This window comes from Pelecanus crispus, chromosome 2 (assembly GCF_030463565.1).
Source record: "Pelecanus crispus isolate bPelCri1 chromosome 2, bPelCri1.pri, whole genome shotgun sequence".
Taxonomy (NCBI): Eukaryota; Metazoa; Chordata; class Aves; order Pelecaniformes; family Pelecanidae; genus Pelecanus; species Pelecanus crispus.
Genome location: NC_134644.1, coordinates 132,897,888 through 132,920,765, shown reverse-complemented (window position 1 = coordinate 132,920,765; position 22,878 = coordinate 132,897,888).

The window sequence follows — 22,878 nt, the reverse complement described above, 5'->3', positions numbered from 1 at the left end:
ATTGTCCAAAGTCTATATTAGCCATACAGAATTCATACACACATTAGACAACATCTAATGGTCAGCACATCAAAAAAAAGTTGAAAGCTACTGCTTCATACTACGTACTCTGAAAACCATACTGCTTTTAGAATATATACACAGAATAACTGCATGTGAATTTTCAGCTGGGAGATAATAGGTATCTTAAAAAATTACACAAGAATTCATCAGGTGCCATAGCTCTCAGCCCATTAACCTGGATGTTTGCAATATGCCTGATCCTGTTTCTTAGGATCTTTACAAACTGATGCCTTCTTTCAGGCCAGTTCTCGTAACATGTGATTCACTAAGATTCAGAAATTCTATCTTGAAATTTTCTTTTTTTCTCCCTGGGCTAGAAAATGTTGGATATCTACACCACATTCAGCACTGCTGAGAAAGAAAAGGGCCTTTGCAGAGGTTAAAAGCAGACTCTGGGCACTGAGCCAGTCTCCAACTGTGCTTTGCCCTGCTAAACTGTGTTTGGATTTGCTGCGAGAGTATACAGTATCTGTATAAAGGCTCTTGAAATACCAGGGGCAACCTACTCTAAAAAAAAAAAAAAAAAAAAAAAAAAAAAAAAAAAAAAAAAAAAAAAAAAAAAAAAGGGAAGCAGTAGAAGACACTGTTTAAGCACCGTTTTTCCACTTCAGTCACTAACAGAATGTGATTTACACCTGGATCCTGGATCTGGAGTAGCATCCACCTTTTTGGGTGGGATGTTTGCATTTGACTGCAGAATATTTAATTTTATACTAGACAACACGTTTTAAGTTCTTCAAGAAAAAAAGTCAGGATCAAGACTTGCTGGATGGGGATAGCTGTAAGAATGGACATTGCGAGAGGTAAAAATAGCTGAGCTAAGAAATAACAATTGCTTTTTTCTTTTCTATTACCATACATAGAATTTGGTGTGACGTCTTACGATATGCAACTATCTGAAAATGTTACTTTTTTGGAGATGTTGCACAAAAAGGTAGCAAAAAGGGAGAGCTTAAGACCAGTTGATATGAAAAAAGGAACCAGTCTCTGGAATACATCTAGGATGCAGCACACAAAAAAGAGAGTTTGTCCCGTAGACACACTGCTTGGAGTGGCACTGGCTGCCCAGTGCCAGACCCATGTGGACCCACCAGAGCAAGCTGTGGGGCTGGAGCATAGGAGGAGAGGATGAGGCCACTGTGTTTGCTCAGCCCTGAAAAGAGAGGGCTACAGGGGGACCTACCCACTGTCTGCAACTGCCTGATGGCAGGGGACACTAACTGCCCTCAAAGGTGCACAGAGAGGGACAGGAGGGAGGGGAGGCATCGGCCAGAGCTGTAACATGGGAGATTCCAGCTCTATACAAGGAAAAAAGTCTTTTTATTGTCAGGAAGGTGAAACACTGGAATAGGAGCCCAGAGGGTCTGCTGAACCTCCATCCTTGGAGACACTCAAAACTGTCCTGCATATGGCCCTGAGCAACCTGATCCAGTGGGACCCAATTTGGGCAGCAGGATGGGCCTGGTGACCTCTGGAGCCCCCCTCCAATCTACACGACTCTCTGATCTCATCTTGCTACCTCTGTTTCAGTGGTACCAAAAATCGGTGTCTCTTTGCCTCACCCCAACCTCAGCAGCAAGTGATCCAAACATGGGAGACACAGTAATAAATATTACAATGTACATGTTAAAATTCATCACTATATATATCCATTTCTTTCTATCACTCCTTTTTTTCCATTCTTGAAAGACTAAAATATTTTCTTCTCAGTATGCACCGGGCATTTTCTCTGCTCTTCTGCTTTTTGCATCTCTCAGTGATTTAGTTGTCAACAGCACACAAAACAGGATGACTTGAGGAAATCAAGAAAACCTGAGGAGGCAGAAAAAAGACTACCTAGGGAAAAAAATGCATGATCTCTCCTTTTTAGCAGCAGGCACCTGTAACATATTCAGCAAGGCAGTTAGTTAACAGGCAGCGCTGTGCAGGACTTCTTTGTGTACGCCATTTAGGAATCTGTTCAGGAAAGGGCTGAGAAGGACAAGAAGCTGCTGATGCCAGTGTTTAACCATCAGCAGAGGCTAAACAGGGGGCTGATGGGCTATGCCATTCTGTGCAAGCCTGGCTAGCATGCTGTAATATTCATCATGCTACAGGAGCCCCAAATATACCGTGCTGGTGATACAGATATGCAGGGACATGCAGGATACGTTGGGACAAAACTATGTGGCAGATGTAACAAATATGGCTATTTAGAAACTGTCTTATCGGAGGAGATTTTCTGGTGCCACAAAACACATACTAGGCAGGGAAACAACCGAGGGTCCCATGCAAAGTTCTGTGGTACGTATCACATCGACTGAACGAGTCAGTTTGATAATAATGATGTGATCTGCTCCTTGCAGCTCATACAAGATCGTGTTCAGGCAGAACCGTGCAATGACTTTGTCAGAAGAAAAGAGAAGATATGCAAACAATCCTGATTTAAGCTAACTGTTTGGCTCTCCCCAATGTTTTTGCCCACAGTACAGGCAGGAACATACAAATATTTGTAGTGTTACAACTCTGAGGCAGTATTCCTAGCAGACATCGAGCAACAGAGATCACCAAACTAATTTTTTCTGTTTAGTGGAAAGAAAATAATAGCATTATTAGAAACTGACAGAGAGCAAACAAATTAAACCAACTCAGCAAACCCCCACAGAAACTGGCTAATTAAATCAACTCCCATTTTTCACAGCAAGGATGCCTGGAATCTGAAGACTGTAAAACATGCAACTCTCCTCCCCCATGTCATTTTCTTTAAATCAGCTCTTTTTCTTCAGTATCCCAATCAAACACAAACTACATTTTAAAAACATCCATCTTAGAGATGAGCACAACTTAATAATGAAGCTACTGAAATCAAAGCACAGCCCTCTGGTACTTTGTCACATGGCTCCTGGGGAAACACTGCAAGAAGGGAGTCATTAAAGAAGAAAGTCCTGCTCAGTGGTTGCACATGTTAAAGATGTTCAGAGCAAGATCTCAGGGTCTGGATTCACAGCTATCTCATCTACTAATTACTAATGCATACGAAGCGAACTTTGCCATGGTAGTATCAACGTGCTCACCAATGAACCTCCAAATGGCTTTATGCTGCAAACGTTGTCCACCCTGTAAGTCATGGTATTATAAATGTGGTTTAAGGTTGGTGAGGTTTCCAAACAGTGTCTGCCAACAATCTCTTCTTCAGTTCATCTTCTCACCATGTTGTCTATGCTGTCATTATCCAATGCGATTATTATAACAGTATACCAGGAACCCACTGAAAAGGAGTACTTATGAGGGTGGAACTGTTTTACTTTTAATATTTCCTCTGAAAGAATACATGTATATGGCTCCTGCCACTGCAACTTTGTTTTCAGGTTCCAAGCATTATTACCAACTCTTTTGACTTGGTAATGTTAGGTTAATGTTTGGACTGGATGATCTTAAAGGTCTTTTCCAACCTAAACGATTCTATGATTCTATGATAAGGAAGTTATTATTATGTTTACACAATAAGAGGTGATGCTAAGGATTAATAACATATATGTAATATTTATTATTTCATACTGACAACTTATTTGCATTTATAAGCTATACCTCAGTTACAAAGATAGTGCAGCTGCCCTCCACCAGTCACCGCAGCCATGTTGCTTTCATCCTACAATCCCTATACCGAAGCTCATGATAAAGAAAAGCATGACTAATGTAAAATGCTTCACTTCTGAATCGCTATTTTATAAGTTACAGGAATGCTATAGCATCCACAAGGTATTAACTGCAAAGCACCGAACCTCATCCACAATGTATTAATTGCAAAGCACTGAACCTAACTACTGAGTTCTTCAGCCAACTGCATACCTGGTGGGGCCAAGCACGACAGCAGCAATAGGTAAGGGGCGGCCAGAAGCGGTGCGTGCCCTCCCAGCCATTTTGGCTGTCCGGGATGGGGCGGCAGGCGCGTGATGCTGGTGGATGGCTCACCTGTTAGATGAAAGCAGCTTAGGGTAGGATGGCCCTGGGAAGGGGGCTGTGTTACGACAGCTCTCAGCACAGCCGAATGCTGGAGCGCTTGCTTTGTAAAGGCGCTTGCTGCTGCGGCAAACCCCGGTGCAGCTCCCGGAAAGCAGGAGCGGGGAGAGGCAGGGCTGCCCAGCCCAGCCGAAGCGGAGGGCGCTGGTCGTGCTGCAGGTCAGCTCCTGTTCCCCTGTCTGACAATGGCAAATCTCTTAGTCACTTAACAGTTCTGGGAACAGAATATTGTCTTGTGAAATTACAATGCTGTTTTAATGCTACCATTATTTGCATTGTCTTCAGACAATAAAATGTTCTGTCGCAGTTGCTGTGGAATGACAGCAGTGAATACACACTGAGTCACCCCACATTAATTTTAATAGCACAACTGTGTGAACACATGTTCTTTAGTTAAATCCACACACACACACTCAAAAGTAAAAATAAGTGGATCTCCAAAGAACAACTCACTTTCTACACAACTCAAAAGCAACCCTTGCTGCTGTGCTTCTACAGCCTGAACAAACATGTGGCAAAGGGCTTAGTAAGGCTACTCCTGTTTTCTCACCTGGTAGTAGGCAAGCGCACAACGCCACCCCCAAAGGGTTATGTCATTAAAAACGTATGTGCCTAAACCTGGCTTTATTTGGTGACCTCCACAACATGAGCAGAGACGGTACCTGCAAGCAGGCACTCAGCATCGCCATGTTGACACAGAGAAGTTTCGGGTTCCCCTCCTCCCCCTTCAAATCTGAACAGCACCCTTCAAGAAGAAAAATCCCTCAGATGTTTTCTCACTATACGTAATAACATACCCCCCCAGTTACGTTCAATCCCATTCAGAGCAGGAGATATCCAGAAGATTTCAAGTTGGAGCACGGGGAGGGTCTACTGCCCAGACATTCACCCTTATCACAGGACTTGCTGTGCTGCCAATTCACCACACACTGCTGATACCAATGAACATTAAAAGCAAAGCAAACAACTGCTCTGTGTTCAAACTTGTCCGTGTTTCTACCCCTTAAGTAAGCCGTCACCAAGAATAGAAACTGGAAAAAGTACAGCTTCTGTATTTTGAAATGAAACTACAGAAGGCACAGAGGGTTAAAACGAGCACACATTTTTCATAGTACACCTGTGAAACCATCCTCCACAGTCTTCCTCACACCAAAGCTGCACAGCTGCCTGAAGGCACATTATTTTACACTTTCTCAAACAAAATCTCCTATGTCTGATGCTTCTAACATGCAACCAGATACACTCCAACCAGGTATCATCATTACGAAAGAATTTTGCTATCATGCATGCTCCCAATATTGGGCACTTGAACAACTGTCCTGCCTGATAAAGCATGACTTCAGTACAACATGGATTCAAAGCATGTAAATTGAGGCAAATAAAGTAGTCATGCCACCAAACTTAAGATACCTTAATTCCCTTCCTCTAGAAGGAGCCCTAGTGTGCCTACCTTGAGCTCTTGTCCTTCTCTTGTTTCTTGGGGGAACTTCTCTTCCTCTTGGAATTCCGCATGGATAAGAGCTAGGGAAACAAGTCCCCAGCTGCCTGGCAGTTTTAAGCTCAAGTTACACAACATGAGTAAACAATACAGCATGCAAAAGTGTTCACGTCTAGATCTCGCTATAGTAAAAATAATACTAATAAAAAGTCTTCGTTTTTTTCCACGGAGGATATCTGAAGGGGACTAAGTTTCACATGCAAATCCCTCCCTGCCTCAAAACAAGTGTCTAATGGAAAGAAAATGGATTTTCTTGCCTAACTGTGAGGAAGGCTGCAGACCACAGCTTCTTAAATATCCAGAATGTAGGAAATACCTGAAAATCCAAAGACTTCCCACCTCCCCCCCATCTTTACACAAGTTTCTGCCATTGCCTACACAGAACAACATTAGACAAAGAGCTAGTGCATCTTAAACCGTGCTTAGGGTCGTGTAGGAGCCGGACAGGAGGAGCTGGCAGTTGGCCACCTCACCAGGGACCAAGGTGACAGCACACCCTATCCTTATGAGTTGCTTTTACTCTACACTAATTTCCCCTTCTTCTCCTGGCAGGGGTCTCTTGTGCACCTGTGCAACAGAAGCCCGGTTATCTCTGCTGGCCCAAATAAGTACAGCACAGTGCAGTGTCCCTCCCAGCGGCTGAGTTACGTACAAACTCAAAATAACAGTGTGCCATTGTCCAAAATGTACACTGTGGGCCACAGACTTCGTGACTGCTGGGGCTCCCTCAGCTCCGCATGGTGTGGTTTATGTGGCAGGCAGAGACAACAGCTTCCCCAAGTTTCTCTTTGCCCAACAGCAACCAAATGCCATGCAATTTGCCACATGTGCGGAAACGGCCAGGAACAGCAATGTCAGAGATGCTCAGGAAACCATGACCTGGCAAAGGAGGACAGCATGCTCCCACCACCAACCCCTGACCCTCTGAAAGCTTATTATACCTCATTAAGGAAACTAAAGCGACCTCAAGCCCACAGAAACAGGGGAAAGAGTATGGCGGAGACAAATTTGTAGGTTTTTGCTCCAGGGTCCCTCCCACCCTTACATTTATCACTCTTAAACCTACTTCCTCCCCCACAGGAGGCCACTGAAAGCCCTGCTGGCAGGTCACGGGTGGGCTGGCTGCCACCCTTGCATGTGATATCCCACTCTTTTTGGATTAGACAACCGAACCAGAAACAACTACTCTAGTAGTGAACATAACTAGTGTAAATTACAAAGTAGCATGGGGATTGAGGATCATTTTAATACAATACTCCTGAGCCAAACTTTTAATTGGTCTTGTGTCACCAGCACAAAGTGAAGGGAGCAAAGTTTCTGAGAAGGGTGTTACAGCAGCCCTCCACAGCCTTGCATCAAGATCACCTAAACGGCAAAGCGCAACATGCTGACTAATGGCTAACTTGTAGTGTTACTCACCTCTGCTTATGTGTAATCAAGAGGTATGTTATTAACCGCTCTTCCCAACCGTTCGCATTTTCTATTTATGTTGCCAAGCAGGTGAATCGTTCAAATGATATTATGCAAAAACCATGTAAAAACTCAAAATTTCAGGTCAGACCATTTCCTCTCCTGCTTAATCCCAGACTTTTTAAACAAGGAGAGACTTGCAGTGCAGAGGGGCAGTCTTCCAGAAAAGCTCACTTACAGCTTATCCTTTGTAGCTCATGGGGCTTGGGCTCTAACCATATGAAAACATTATTAGTTATTATTACACTATGTTTCACAAAATATTTATGCCCTTTTCTCCAGTGCCAAATACTCATGTTGATACTCCAAACTTTACTGTGCAGATGTGAGTCTTGTATTTCTGGGTTGTCTTTTTTTTTTTTTCTCCTCCTTTCCTTTTCCCTGCTCTTCCCTCAGACATGAAGAAGGTAAGCTTTAAGATTTATTCCAAAATCCAAGAACAATGAAATTTTGGTGAAAAAACATCTAAGATGACAAAATGCCCTGGGCATTAAAATATATTAAAAACACCAAATTTTTAATTCACACATTCAATCCTAGAGTGATTTTTAGTAGCCTACAAAACATTAAAGCCTTATAAAGTCAGATTTACAACAGAACTTAAAACAGCCCCATCTATAGCCTATGAAGTGGTTATAATACAAACTTTAAAAGTGTCAAACTTCAGTGAATTATGAAACTCTACACTTCCCCTCTTTTTTTAGCTGTAATCTTATATGGAAAGCAGTTATCACAAAAACTGCCTGCCCTTGTGCTGTAAAGTTTTTATTATTTTATTTATTTATCTTACAGCTGTTATGAAATTAAAACTGACAAACCATGCACTAAATCAATGATTTTGTGAACTTTTTTAAAAAGCCTGAATATCATTATGAGTTCTGGATTAAAATTGTGTGGATAAAAGCACAAGTGACAAGATAAAACAGGAATAAGTATGTACATCAAAGAATCAGGTTTATAAGTTTCATATTTTAAAATGTATGGGAGGCAAAAGACAGAACAAGAAAAATCTGACGATAACACAAATTTGGGCAGTAATGATATGAAACTTAAACTGAACAACTGTTTACTGGTTTTTATTCCTTCTTCCTGGTTTCTCTTAGTCCTCTTACTACAGGACTTCAGCAAAAACACACAGTATTCTGGTTTTTTGGACATGGTCTTTGGGTAAATCTATTCATTTTCTTCTCAGTGGATCAAAATAAAAGTTAACAAGTGTCAATTTATACCTATTTTCCATGGTGCGCAAAGGTGAACTACTGGTATTTCTGAAGAAATTCATGTCAGTAAATGTGCAACACCTAAATACATATGTGCATTTCTCTTTAAGTATATAGAAACACAGTAACTTGGCGGGGGGAAACCACTAAACTGCTAAATAAATCTATACGTACTACATTTTCACAGTGAAGGGCCAAATTACACCAATGTAGCAGACTCCACCTTTTCCATGTGACGCCATGCATGCACTGGAGGATAAATATGTAAGTGAAAATTTCTCTAAAAATTTTTGATCTTTTTTTACAGTATCTTACTAATCCTTGTAAAATAGCTTCTTTTTTGCACTTGCACTTCATTTATCTTCTTTCATTCATCATCAATAGCTATAGTAGAAAATGAGTAATTGAGATGCCAAACATTGCCATTAATTTCAGTATTGTGTGAGAAAAATAACTTAAAACTTGAAAAGAGATCAATGGAAAGACAAACTTTTTTTTTATATTACATATATATATACACATACATATATAATACATTTATTGTATTTATTTATATATTTTACCCTGCACTCCAGAAAAATCACTGCTTTCCTCCCCATCATGCTTGTCAATTTCTGCAAAGAAGGATGCAGATCCTAAATAAAATGTCATTGTTAATGATGTAAAACTTTTTATAAAGAGTAATCAGAATTTACCTCATGGCAGGGGAAGATAAGAATAAGCGAGAAATGTCAGAAAGACCGCCAGAGATAGAAAGTGAGCCCATTCATTAAAGAAGTTATTTATTTTATTCATAAAGAATAAAATTAACAGAGGATGAGAGTCCCACAGAGTACTAGGATTTGGAGAGAGCAGAACAAAACACTTCTAGACTGACTAAAACTATAGGATATCCAATGTAGCCATCAAATTTTGTGAAACTTTTCAACTTTTCCTCTGTGATGCAAATCAAATCTCCTTCTCCTCCCAAACCGTCTCTTTCAAGGCCTCTTCTGGATCTGCTCCAGGGGAAGGGAGAAGTGCAGATAAGCAAAAACAAGTAACCCAACTTATTAAACCCACTGCAAAACTGGATGGATATGGCAATGAAAGCTCCATTCCCAAGCAGATAGACTAGATATGTCAGTATTTTTCTGCCATGTCTGATATTAAAATCGGTGTCAGCAAAAGCCAGTATAAATTCTTGCAAGCCCCTGCAGGAATGCTGCTGTTTTTCTCTGGACTGTTCAACCAGCACAACCACCCAGAAACCTCTCAGAATCAAGGAAAAGAGGCGAGGCGGGGGGAAAACCCACCTCAAACCCTCAGTTCTGTCATGTTCAAAACCTCTACTGTTGTGGTTTAACCTGGCAGGCAGCTAAACACCACACAGCCATTTGCTCACTCTCCCCCTCCCCAGTGGCATGGGGGAGAGAATTGGAAGGAAAAAAAAAAGCAAAATCTGTGGGTTGAGATAAAGACAGTTTAATAGGACAGAAAAGGAAGGGATAATAAATAATAATAATAATAATAATATACAAAATAAATGATGCACAATGCAATTGCTCACCACCCGCTGACCGATACCCAGCCAGTTCCCAAGCAGCGACTGCAGCCTCCTGGCCAACTCCACCAGTTTATATGTGGAGTATGACTTCAAATGGTATGGAATAGCCCTTTGGTCAGTTTGGATCAACTATCTTGGCTGGGCCCCTCCCAGTTTCTCATGCACCTGGCAGAGCATGGGAAGCTGAAAAAGAGCTTGACTAGTGTAAGCACTACTTAGCAACAACTAAACCGTCGGCGTGTTATCAACTTTATTCTCAAACTAAATCCAAAACACAGCACTATGCCAGCTACTAGGAAGAAAATTAACTCTATCCCAGCTGAAACCAGGACACCTACCAAAACAACTGAAACAATTTTTCTTATTGGTTAGAGAGACCTTGCAAAAAATATTCCTGGGTCATCAACACTGACCCAGGATTCGTCCCTTGTCCAAAAGGGAAAGACAGGATACCTTCCCTGGGACACGGGTGCCATCACTTGGGGTCAGGAAAGAAGAAGTCAGGAGCATTTTGTGGCCTAGAAGTAAACCAAAACATATCTGCTTTTAACAGCAAAAGCAAAACAAGGCGTGCTTCTACAAGCTGCATCTTACTATTCCTTAGGAAAACCTCCCTGGCTTTTTCTGTTCTGTATTTTTCTGTGAGCAGGCATTGCGATCAGCACGTGCAGGGGCTGTTGCCAAGTCCTCCTAAAACTAGCACTCCCGCACCTCATACGTGTGTGCCCGTGCTCATGCACGCATAAAAACCAGCAGCAAACTGTGGCAGCCGTGACCTGGAGGAAGCACTGAGCACAGCCGGCCACCCACTGAATCAATTCATGCAGGCTGCAAAGATGCTCTCTATCACCAGTGTGGGCAACAGCAAAACACACAATAAAAACGGAGTTCTTTTAAAAAAAGAAAAAAGGAAATATTTTGCCTTCAGGCAGTTCTTGATTTCTCCTCTCACCCAAAAAAGCTAATATGTTGCTTTTGTAGCCCATTATCATCATCCATATACACAAATATAGTGATTTCATGCCTGTTCTAGAAAGTGAACAAATTGAACTGCTGAAACACACCCCAAGCGTATGACCAAAATGCGAGCTCTTGTGCTTCGGTCAAGCTTCTCAAGTACAACCTCTCTTTTTTTGCATTTCTTTCTCTTGCTTTCTCTAGTTCCCTCCATTTTGTTCTAGATTTCCCATGTCCAAATTTCAGTAGATTAAACTGGCAGAGATCTTGCTCCTCAATGAAAGCACTTCTCGGTCTGCAGCTGCAGCAGACAGACAGGCTGCAGCCCGAGGACGCTGGATCAGCCACGGAGTACGGAGCATTTCAAATTTAGGTCACCTGTGACACTCCAATCCCAGGGAACGGCGACGGTATGTTTTTCCACTCTTGGCTGTTTTCCCGCTGACCTGCGTCTTGAATTAGACAACAGTCCCAATGCAATTTAAAGACCAAAGTCAGCATGGAAGATATTTAAAATGCTGAATGTGTCAGGAAAGGGCCGAGGTGATTGGGAAGAAGAATTAACTTTCCCAAAGTTTGCCGCTGAAGGTGCAAACTCTAACACTGCATGAACATACAGCCTTCGGCCGGGTTCACTTGCCTGCACGACCAGGACGCAACAGGGGGACCGACGGCAGGCAGAAATTGTCACCATGTGAGGAAAAGCGGAGCTGAGCCAGCAGCACGCATGATAAGAGTTATCTCTGCTGGAAGCGGCTCGCTGCCCCGCCGGCACCTCGGCTCAGCGCTGACAAACGCCGGGGGGAAGCTGGTGCAGAGGCCGGACCTTGCTATGATAAATACGGCACTTTGGGTGCTGAGACTGTCAAACCGGCAGCCTGCCCACATTTCGGCAAATGAGCCAACCCAGCCAGATTCGAGAGAGTAAAACTCCTTGAGGAAGTAACTGCTTGCTGCAGGAAGGTGAGAAACGTAGCCGGGTCCTGTGCTAGTGGAAGGTGAAAGGGGGAAAATCCCGACCCTCTTCCCTTGGGGCTCTGCTGTTCCCAGAGGGCTGGAGGGGGAGCAATTCCCAGCACCCAACCTCCCGCGGCGGCTGAAGCCATCCCAGAGCAGCATGGCAGGGCAAGCTCTGACGGCTCCTCTGCACCAGTGCCGACTCAAAATGCTTTCTAGCTGTTGGATTCAATGTTTGGTGGTTTTCCCCTGTAGTTCTTTACAGTAACAAATTAAAAAAAAAAAAAAAGATTATACGCTCAGCACAACACAGCAACTAGCATGTTTTTACAGAAGAAGGGTTCCTACATGACTGGGGTGTTCAACTACACATGAATCCAGAGGGGAAAAGCTTAATGGATAGCGATATGAGGTATTTTAGCTCACCCTGTAATTCTTATCCTACTGCTTCAAAGCTGCATCGCTCCCCCGTGGACGTCCCCGAACACAGGCAGCACAGGCAATCCAAAGGAAGACAACTTGCAAGGATTTTTGCCCACTGGCTGTAGTCTTAGCCAAACATTAATAGAGGGATCACAGGAGAAGCTACACCTACTGAATATTCAGTAGCAACTAAAGCAGCTGAGCTTGTCATCGGGCATTGCAAATGATTCACAAAGGAGAAAAACAATTTGGATGGGTCACAGTATGAGAAGAAACTTTATTTCAAGGAGTTTTGGATAAATCGACAGATTAGATGTTTTACTCAGAGGATGACTTTCAATTTTGGAAAGATAGTAAGGAGATATGTCAGAAAAGATCCAACTTGAGGGGAAAAAAAACCCCACTTTATATAAATGGAGATGTTATATGAAAGAGCTGAGAATGAAATTATAAATGGAAGAAAACCCAGTACCATCGCTATATCATGACAACGAAAACCAGACCTGTCATAATGAGTTCATATTGTCTAATTTAGTTAATAGGTTTTTAGAGAAACAGCGAGTTCGTTCATGGGATACAATTTTTTTCTCTGGTGAGAGATTTGCAGGAGAATCAGTGTGACAGGCAGTCTTATTATAACTTTCACACATATAAAAGGCTAATAAGCAATTAGGAATTACAGACATTAGGAAAAAGAGCTGATCCCTTCTCCAGTCCATTACCCTGCCAACTGAAGGTTATTCTCTACCATCTCTTAGCTAATGAATTGCTAGAGGTAGTACTAGAGACCACAAGTGCTAGAGCCTCTTCCCAATATCTGTAGGAGATCATTCCCTGGGTTTATGCATCTACAAAATGAACATTAAAGAAATTTTGTTTATACTTTTCTCTGTTAATCCCTGATCCTTGTTACAATCACCTATGTTGAAAATTTCTTTTGTACTTCAATTTTATTTCTTGTATTTGTGCTTTTCTCTCCTGGTATCCTTCCAATATCATTGATTTCCTCCAAGGGATAAAGCATCTGCAACTGACTGCCCATTCAAGGTGTCCACACAAGAGAAACACAGAGCTTGTTGCAATGCCAACCAACATCAATAGGGATCTGCCACCAACTTCAGTGGGTCAGGATCAGGCCCTCAGAGCTGCTACTCCCCGCTGTAGTTTGTGCAGTTGGGTGTCTTTATACAACCAATAGCTCTAATATCCCACACACTATGTTTCAGACCCTCGCTGGTATTATTCCCAAGTTTTTTCCAGCGTTACCCTTTTTAAGTCTCTCCATTACTTGCAATAGTTTTATTTGGGATTATCTTTTGTAAAGTTAATTACAGTTTTGCATTTTGTTTTATGGTCCTGATCTCTTTAGATTCTTTTGAACTTTAAATATTTGTCCAGACTTGTATTTTCAGCTCTTCCTAATTTGAATGTGCTTTGTACAGCATCTGAATTCCCTCCATATCATGAGTTTAGTTTAGAAAGGACAAAACTAAGGTCTTTTAGAGAGGCAAAGAAAGATGCAACAGTTAAATCCTGTTTCATGACTCTACCCATTAGATTACTTTTGCTGAAGCAATTTTGACTTAAAGTCCTAAAATACTGGCACAAATGAAATATAACCTATTTTGAAGAGAAAAGCCCCAAGAACCCAGAATTAAAGTGACATAAGCTTAGACTGACTTCTTTAATAAAGCAATGGGAAGCAGCAAACTGAGGAAAAACAAAAAGAGAAAACATCAGTAACAGACCCATGGATCAGAGATTATATTGCCACATTTGAGAAAAACAGACACTTTAAGAGATGCCAAGCTACTTGGAATACTAAACAACATTACTGCTTAAAAAGTAAAAAGTAGTAGAAAACAATTCTTTATAGAGTTACAGTTAGGTTATCTTTAGCACCTGATGAGTTATTTTTTTATTTGCTGGTCTAAGAACAACAGGGCCTCTGCATGCATTATGCAGGAACCTGGGGAAAAAAAAGAGAAACAATTTGTACTGAAGACTTGAGTTCAGATATAAAAGACACTTTCCAATAATTTTGCTGCAGTAAACAATGATATAAGACAAAGGTGATGTAGACACCGTATGGTATGTTAATTCCAGTCCTGACAACAGCTCTGTTCTCCATCTATTCCTTCACTAGACTGTGAGAAAACATGCAACTTGTGTCACTGACACCAATAGCAAAACCCAGGCTGATCAGGCATGGCAAGTATTAATGCATAGGCAAACAAAAGCCTAGGACACTGGGAACACAAATTGTGAATGAGCAGCCCTGCAAGCCATCCCTCTCCCGATGAGGAGCATTGCTGGGTGGATGAAGTACCACAGTAATGACTTCTTAGGTGTTCAGGGAAGCTAGGATAAACCAGACACAAATATACCCTGGAGCAAGGAGGATGCATGCTGCCTTTGCAGAAAAACATACAACGAAAACACTATCCAAATAACACGCTTCGAAAAGGAGCCTAGGTCATTCTTCTATAAATCCAACCAGTCTGTACTGCACTGGTGCATAAAACCAAACCTTAAGTGCCGTACAGGACACTAGCACAGGGGCTGTGGGTAAGAGTACCCCACCTTTGTGGGAAGGGACAGCCCCAACACCCCGGTGGTGATGCACCCAAATCTTCCTTCCAGGTGAAGGGAAGAAGACAGGACAAGGCCAAGCTGCCTGTACCGGCAGTTCACAAACTGGCCCACAAACAGCCTGCATCAGGAGGCTGTGAGCGGGCATTTGGATTTGGGGTGTGGAAAGAAACAAAACAGCCTCTGCTTTCACATTCTGCACTACAGCATGGCAGCAAGCGGTTGCTTCTGTTGGAGGCAAACTTTGGCTTTGTCTTTATGCATTAGTCTCCTCAACTGGCTAGCAGGCAAATAGTACACTTGAAGAGAAAAAACCCAACCAACCAACCAAAAAAACCAACGCCTGCTACCCCCACCCCTCTGAAATCAATTAGACAATGGGTACCTGCTCCCAGAATCACCCTAATTCTATTTCAAACTTAGAAGACCTTGGGATACTGGCCCTCTAGCAACCAGAGATGAGAAAAGCCTCTCGGACATCCAAAAAATAAATTCAGTAGCAAAGGGAGATGGAACTGGGTAAACTAAACAGGGTGCTCAGGCAGGAGACAAGTTCTTCAACTAAATCTCTGTTGTCGGAATACATTTTAGGTAGGTAAATCCAGATAGACTCACAATTTTTTTAAATCTCTAGATAATTCCCAAATACCATTGCTGCTGTTACCAAGTTACAAGGAGTGAAGCATGTGGAAATATGAAATTGTTCTTTCTAGGTAATGTAATTCAAACTCTAAATATTTATTTACTTTTGCAGGGGGAAGGGAGCAGTGGGCAGCTGAAACACAGCTGGGATGGCTTGCCAGCACGTGTCGCCATGCGCTCCCCCACACCGTGGCATCTGGCTGGGATGGCATGCTACAGGAGAAGGGGGAGCACAGCCAAGCTGGAAAACTCCACAGCTGCGGTCTCAGAGGCTGAGGCTAGCTCTTGCCACTGAGCACGGAAACTCGGCCCTTAAGACATGGTCCACATTTTACCCATACTGATGAGGCTGATGAGATGATCCTGGGCTCCTACCCGCTCCATCCCTGTCCCCACCAGTGCTTCCCTCTGCGCTACCTCCAGCATCAAAGTGCCCCTGGAAGGGGCCCATGGGGCTGTGCCCCAACATCACCCCAAGATCTGGTCTGGAGCCCATCCCAGCCTGAGACTGGCTTCCTTAGGTACTGTTCCAGCACTGATCCGTTACCTCTCTGACCTAAATTTTGGCCCAGCAGCACATCACCATGACGCTGCAGATCAAGCGGCTGGGCAGGATGAGGCTGCCGAGAGAAGAGGCAAGGTGACAAGAACGGGTTGCTGCCGGCACCCTCTGCACTTGAATAAGGCTCCAGGCAGCGTACTCCAGCAGGAATGTGGCTTTGCCTGCCTCTCGTGTGGCAGCGAGACCTTTCTCTCTCCTCCGACACATCCCTCAGGTTACACTGGTGCAACTGCTTACAGGGGCGCAGCAAAATCAATATAGAGAATTGATCCAGGATACAAATAATGTCCTCCCCCAAAAAGGAGGAAAGGAAGACAAGCACCATTTATAGCCTGGCTCAATTCTAGGTACATTTAATTGTGAGAAATGTGGATGCTTTCCTGCAGGTTTGTTCAGTTTTTCTTCAAAAATCTTGATGTTAACTATTTTATTTAATATAAGTATCTGCATCTGACATGCCCTGCTCACAGCGCTGGCTACTCCTTATAAAGTCATACCTGTACAGCATTAACAGTTATGGGAAAGCTTGAAATCCTGGCATGAACACAGCATCACATTGTTTTGGTTTGGGTTTTTTTCTCCCCTCAACCTGCAGAGGAGCGCTGCATGCAGACACACTCTGCATGTTCAGATGAGAAGATACAGCAGCCTTCAGACACGGGCTGTAGTTCTGCTTCAGAGTCAACACTCTCTAAGGCCGGTATGGTAGATGAAACATCTCCAAGCTCTGCGTAGTACAGAGACATGTGAGGATATGACTGCTTCAGCTGCATTCTGCTCGCAAGTTTAACAGTAATCCTTACGACCAGAAGAGCTGGAAATGCCTTTTTTTTCTTTTTTCTTTTTTCAATAAAAGCTCAGAATCTAGAACAGCATAGATTTTGGCCAAGCTGGTGTTGTGCTCTAATCCTAGTTGTTGATTTCCAGATCTGTCAATTTAGTACCACTTAAAAAATAAGATAAAAACCTACCTCCACCCCCAAAAAAGGATTTAAGAAATTATCATGAAACAAGAAGCATACCAAGTCACTACAAAACAGATTTGGTTAAATATACTTCTGCAAATGAGGTTACTGTTCAGTCAACTCTGTTTTAACTGTATTTCTTGATATTCCAATCTTCTTGTCACTTCTTTTCTGGCAAAAGTCTTTCGTTAGACTGCAGAATCAATTCAACTGAGATCTAATAAATACTGCTTATTTGCCATGCTAAGATTCGCTTTGCTTAACACCGAGTTAGGTAAAGAAGTGACAAATCCAGTTGTGTGCACGTATATTGATATGCAACAGAAAAGTGCATGGGGTTTTCTACTGTGAGTGAAGAAATGTTGCCAAAAATCCCCCGTGACATGATCTGGTGAAAAGGCCATAACTTACCAGCACCCCAGGCATGCACATGCCTTGCTAGTCCCACGCAGCAACCAGTTCTCGCCAACCTCAGTAAGAAATAAGGGCTCACAGCAGCCTTAGAGGGTCTTATGAGAACAGGTTCAAGGAGCTGAGCCTACAAATTACTGCACTGTATAGGAAGTTACCCATGACAGGAAGTGTAACAGGTGATTTTTTTTTTTTTTTTTAATTTTATTTTTTTTACAAATAAGGTAATGGAAATGGTAGATGTAGTAAGAAAGAGTGACATTGACACATCTCATGGAAACAGACATTTGTGTTCCCAGTGAATATTTCATCCTACTGCTGGCAACTGTAATTTTTTTTGTTTGTTTAGTAATGGAGAATAAGTGTAATACTAGTTACTTAGCATTTCAATAGGACATTTGAATCACTAGGGTTGTTTTTTTTTTTTTTCCCCCAAATATACAGAAAAAAAGGGTAGTAAAACTCCCCAACATAAGTGCAGTTCATATAAATCAATATCATTGGAAAAGTATCTGCGATCACATGCAAATAAGATGATGCAGAACCTGTTAATATCCAGGACTTGGAGTGTGACATACACTCCACATACTGGGAGCAGGAAGTACATACCCCCTGTAGCTGGGGGGCTAAGGAATTGCACCTACCATGGCTTTCACAACAGGACCCCAAAGGTCCAATTCCAAGAAGGAAATAAAACAAATTAGTAAGAAAAACAGTGCAACTAAGATAAATGAATATTAATTTCTTTCTGGTCACAGGTCTTTTTTTATAATATAAACAATGTGAGTGCTAATAGAAATTGTTGGGGGGAAAAAGTCCACATGTATCTACAGGGTTCATCCTAAACATTTAGCAGTTACTTTGACAATAAGTCTTTTCATCTTTTGGTATACTAGTGCAATGTTAGTGTTCTCAAAACTAGCCTGAAGGGTTTCTAAATTAGTAAGTCAATGTTACCATGGTAACATAATGTACTACCAAAATGGACCACTTTTTATACATCCCCTATAATCAAGTTAGCGACCAAGCAAGTTATAAAAATTCTTATTTTTTTCAGGTTTGGGTTTTTGTTGGGTTTTTTGTTTGTTTGTGTTTTTTTTTTTTCACTATTTCTACAGCTTTTTTAAAATTATTATCAAGACACACAGACTTTGCTTTGTTTGTCATGCAGAAATAGATCCTGTGTAAGCAGAAAAAGAATCACCACCACCAGCAAAAACAAAGCAGTTCTTAGGACTTACTAAGGGTCTCTCTAGTTTCAGTTCCCAGGAATACAAAGTTTTAACACCCCATCTCTGGTTTTACTTTTGCAGACTGCTCGCAAACAGAAAACGCTCTTTCTTTGTCACAATACTATTTAAAACACACTGACACCTCAATCTCAGAGCTTCTTACCAGGAACCTGCCCATCATGCCGTCTCAGATACCCTGGGGCACATTAAATGGCACTAGATGCCATAAAAGTCAACCTGCTATCCTTGATCAGTCTTCAAATTGAGAATATTCAAGTTAAAAACATTCTCATATAAAGTTCAATATTCAAAAGACATAGAATCATAGAACAGTTTGGGTACAACATGACCTTAAAGATCATCTAGTTCCAACCCCCTCTGCCATGGGCAGGGAGACCTTCCACTAGACCAGGTTGCTCAAAGCCCCATCCAACCTGGCCTTGAACACTTCCAGGGATGGGGCATCCACAGCTTCTCTGGGCAACCTGTTCCAGTGCCTCACCACCCTCACAGTAAAGAATTTCTTCCTTATATCTAATCTGAATCTACCCTCTTGCATTTTAAAGCCATTACCCCTTGTCCTATCACTACATGCCTTTGTAAAAAGTCCCTCTGAGCTTTCTTGTATGCCCCCTTGAAGTACTGGAAGGCTGCTCTAAGGTCTCCCGGAGCCGTTTCTTCTCCAGGCTGAACAACCCCAAATCTCTCAGCTTGTCTTCACAGGCAAGGTGCTCCAGCCCCCTGATCATCTTCATAGCCCTCCTTGGGACTCTCTCCAACAGGCCCATGTCCTTCTTGTGCTGGAGGCCGCAGGCAGTATTCCAGGTGGGGTCTCACGAGAGCAGTGCAGAGGGGCAAAATCACCTCCCTCAACCTGCTGGTCATGCTTCTTTTGATGCAGCCCAGGATACAACTAGCTTTCTGGGCTGTGAGTGCACATTGCAGGCTCATGCCCAGCTTTTCATGAACCAGTACCCCCAAGTCTCCTCAGGGCTGCTCTCAAAGCCATTCTCCGTCCAGCCTGTATTTGTGGTTGGGATTGCCCCAACCCATGTGCAGCACCTTGGCCTTCTTCAACTTCATGAGGTTCGCATGGGCCCACCTCTCAAGCCTGTCAACGTCCTTCTGGACAGCATTACTTCCCTCCAGTGTGTCGACGGCACCACACAGTTTGGTGGTGTTAGCAAACTTGCCAAGGGTGCACTCAATCCCACCATCCATGTCACCGACAAAGATGTTAAACACTAAACACCGCCGGTCCCAATACCGACCCCCGAGGAATGCTACTTGTCACTGGTCTCTACTTGGACATCGAGCCATTGACCATTAACTCCTTGAGTGCAACGGTCCAGCCAATTCCTTATCCACTGACTGGTCCATCCGTCAAATCCAATTTAGAGACAAGGATGTTGTGCAGGACAGTATCAAATGGTTTGCACAAGTCCAGGTAGGTGACGTCAGTTGCTCTTCCCTTATCCACCAACACTGTAACACCATCGTAGAAGATCACCAAATTTGCCCTTAGTGAAGCCATGTTAGCTGTCACCAATCACCTTATTTTCCACATGCCTTAGCATAGTTTCCAGGAGGATCTGCTCCATGATCTTGCTGGGCACAAAGGTGAGACTGATTGGCCTGTAGTTCCCCGGCTCTTCCTTTTTTCCTTTTAAAAATGGGGGTTATGTTTCCCCTTTTCCAGTCAGTGAGAACTTCACTGAACTGCCATGACTTCTCCGATATGATGGATAGTGGCTTAGCAACTTCATCTGTCAGTTCCCTCAGGAACCACGGAGGCATCTCATCAGGTTCCACGGACTTGTTGGCCTTCAGGTTCCTTAGATGATCTCGAACCTGATCTTCTCCTACAGGGGGTGGTTCTTCATTCTCCCAGTCCCTGTCTTTGCCTTCTGTGACTTGGGCAATGCGACTTGAGCACTTGCCAGTGAAGACTGAGGCAAAAGTCGTTGAATACTTCAGCCTTCTCCATATTCCAGGTAACCAGGTCTCCCGTTTCCTTCTGGAGAGAGCCCACATTTTCTCTAGTCTTTCTTTTATCACCAACATACCTAAGCACCTATAGAAGCTTTTCTTGTTGCCCTTGATACCCCTGGCCAGATTTAATTCTATCAGGGCTTTAGCTCTCCTAACTTGATCCCTGGCTGCTTGGACAATTTCTCTGTATTCCTCCCAGGCTACCTGTCCTTGCTTCTACCCTCTGTAGGCTTCCTTTCTGTGTTTGAGTTTGTCCAGGAACTACTTGTTCATCCATGCAGGCTTCCTGGTGTTTTTGCCTGACTTCCTCTTCGTTGGGATGCATCGCTCCTGAGCTTGGAGAAGGTGATCCTTGAATATTAATCAGCTTTCTTGGGCCCCTCTTCCTCCAGGGTTTTATCCCATGGTACTCTACCAAGTAGATCCCTGAAGGAGCCAAAGTCTGCTCTCCTGAAGTCCAGGGTAGCGAGCTTGCTGTACACCCTCCTTGCTGCCCTAAGGATCTTGAACTCCACCACTTCGTGGTCACTGCAGCCAAGGCTGCCCTTGAGCTTCACATTTCCTACCAGCCCCTCCTTGTTGGTGAGAACAAGGTCCAGCACAGCACCTCTGCTTCTTGTCTCCTCTACCACTTGGAGGAGGCAGTTATCATCAATGCATTCCAGGAACCTCCTGGGTTGCTTATGCCCTGCTGTGTTGTCCCTCCAACAGATATTGGGGTGGTTGAAGTCCCCCACGAGGACCAGGGCTTGTCAACATGAGGCTGCTCCTATCTGTCTATAGAGGGCCTCATCCACTCAGTCTTCCTTGGTTGGGTAGCCTGTAGCAGACCCCACTGTAATGTCACCTGTACCTGCCCTCCCTTTAATCCTGACCCATAAGCTCTCAGTTGGCTCCTCATCCATCCCCAGGAGGAGCTCTATGCTGGTCACTGACATAGATGGTGACACCCCCTCCTTGTCTCCCCTGCCTGTCCTTCTTAAAAAGCCTGTATCCTTCCATTCCAACTCTCCAGTCATAGGAGCCATCCCATCATGTCTCCATGATGCTAATAAGATCATAGCCTGGCAGGCGTGCACACATCTCTAACTCCCCTTGTTTATTCCCTATGCTACGTGTGTTTGCATAGAGGCATTTAAGTTGGGCCCGATGAAGCTGACTTACTGGCTGGAGTTCCTTTGTGCTGCTCTTCAGGTGCTCTTCTGCTGACCTGTGATCCTTCTCCAGGTTCTGGGCATCTATTGCTGGCACTGGCATGAAACTGGTAGGAGTGGGATTGATTGAGGTTCCCCTCCCCCAGCAACTTTAGTTTAAAGCTCTCTTCACCAGCTTGGCAAGCCTATGACCAAAGATGCTCTTCCCCTTCTCTGACAGACGGACCCCATCAACCCCCAGTAGACCAGGTTTCTCAAAGCAAGGTCCCATGGTATAAGTAGCCGAACCCCTGGCTGTGGCACCAGTCCTGTAATGATTTGTTGATTCACCAGATTCAACTGGTCCTTTCAAACCCCTTTTCTTTGACTGGGAGGATTGATGAAAAAAACTACCTGTGCTCCAGTGTCCCTTACCACTGCTCCCAGGGCTCTGTAATCCTTGTTGATACTCCTCAGACTGCTCCTGACTGTATCACTGGTGCCCACATGAAACAACAGCCGTGGATAATAGTCAGCGAACTGTATGAGGTGTGGTAGTCTCTCGGTGACATCCCTGATACGAGCCCCAAGTAAGCAGCACACCTCTCCACAGAGTGTGTCAGGTCAGCAAATGGGTGCCTCCATACCCCTCAGAAGAGTGTCGCCTACTGCTGTTACCCATCGCCTTTTTTTAAGTTGTGCTGGTTGTGATATGGGGAGCTGATTAGGCTGCCTTACTCGGCTCCAGCATCTCTCCTGGCATGATGGGTCCTTTCTCTGCAGTCTGCAGAGCGGTGAAGCGGTTCTGCAAGGCAGCTCAGGCTTCGGGGAAAAGTCTCTTCCTCCTGCTGGTCCTTGTTGTTGCAAGCTTCCATTCTTCTGCATTATTGGCCCCCCTCCCTTCTGGGTGTGCCGGTGGCCCAGGTTTTGGCCGTTTGGCCATGGGCTGTGGGTCCACTGCAGACTGTGCTTGGAGCCAGCTATCTAACTCCTTCTCAGACTCCCTGATGTTACGCAGCGTTCTCACTGCCTCCTGTAGCTCAGCCACCTGCTGCAGGAGGTCCTGCACCTGGGCACATCTTTTGCAGGCAGGTCTGCCCACCTGTCCCTGCCCCAGGAGAAAGGTCTAGGCACTTCCTGCAGCCTGAGGTCTGCACTTCAGCCTCTCACTTCAGCAGCTCCATCTGGGTGCAGGCATCAGCCACCACCGGGGTAG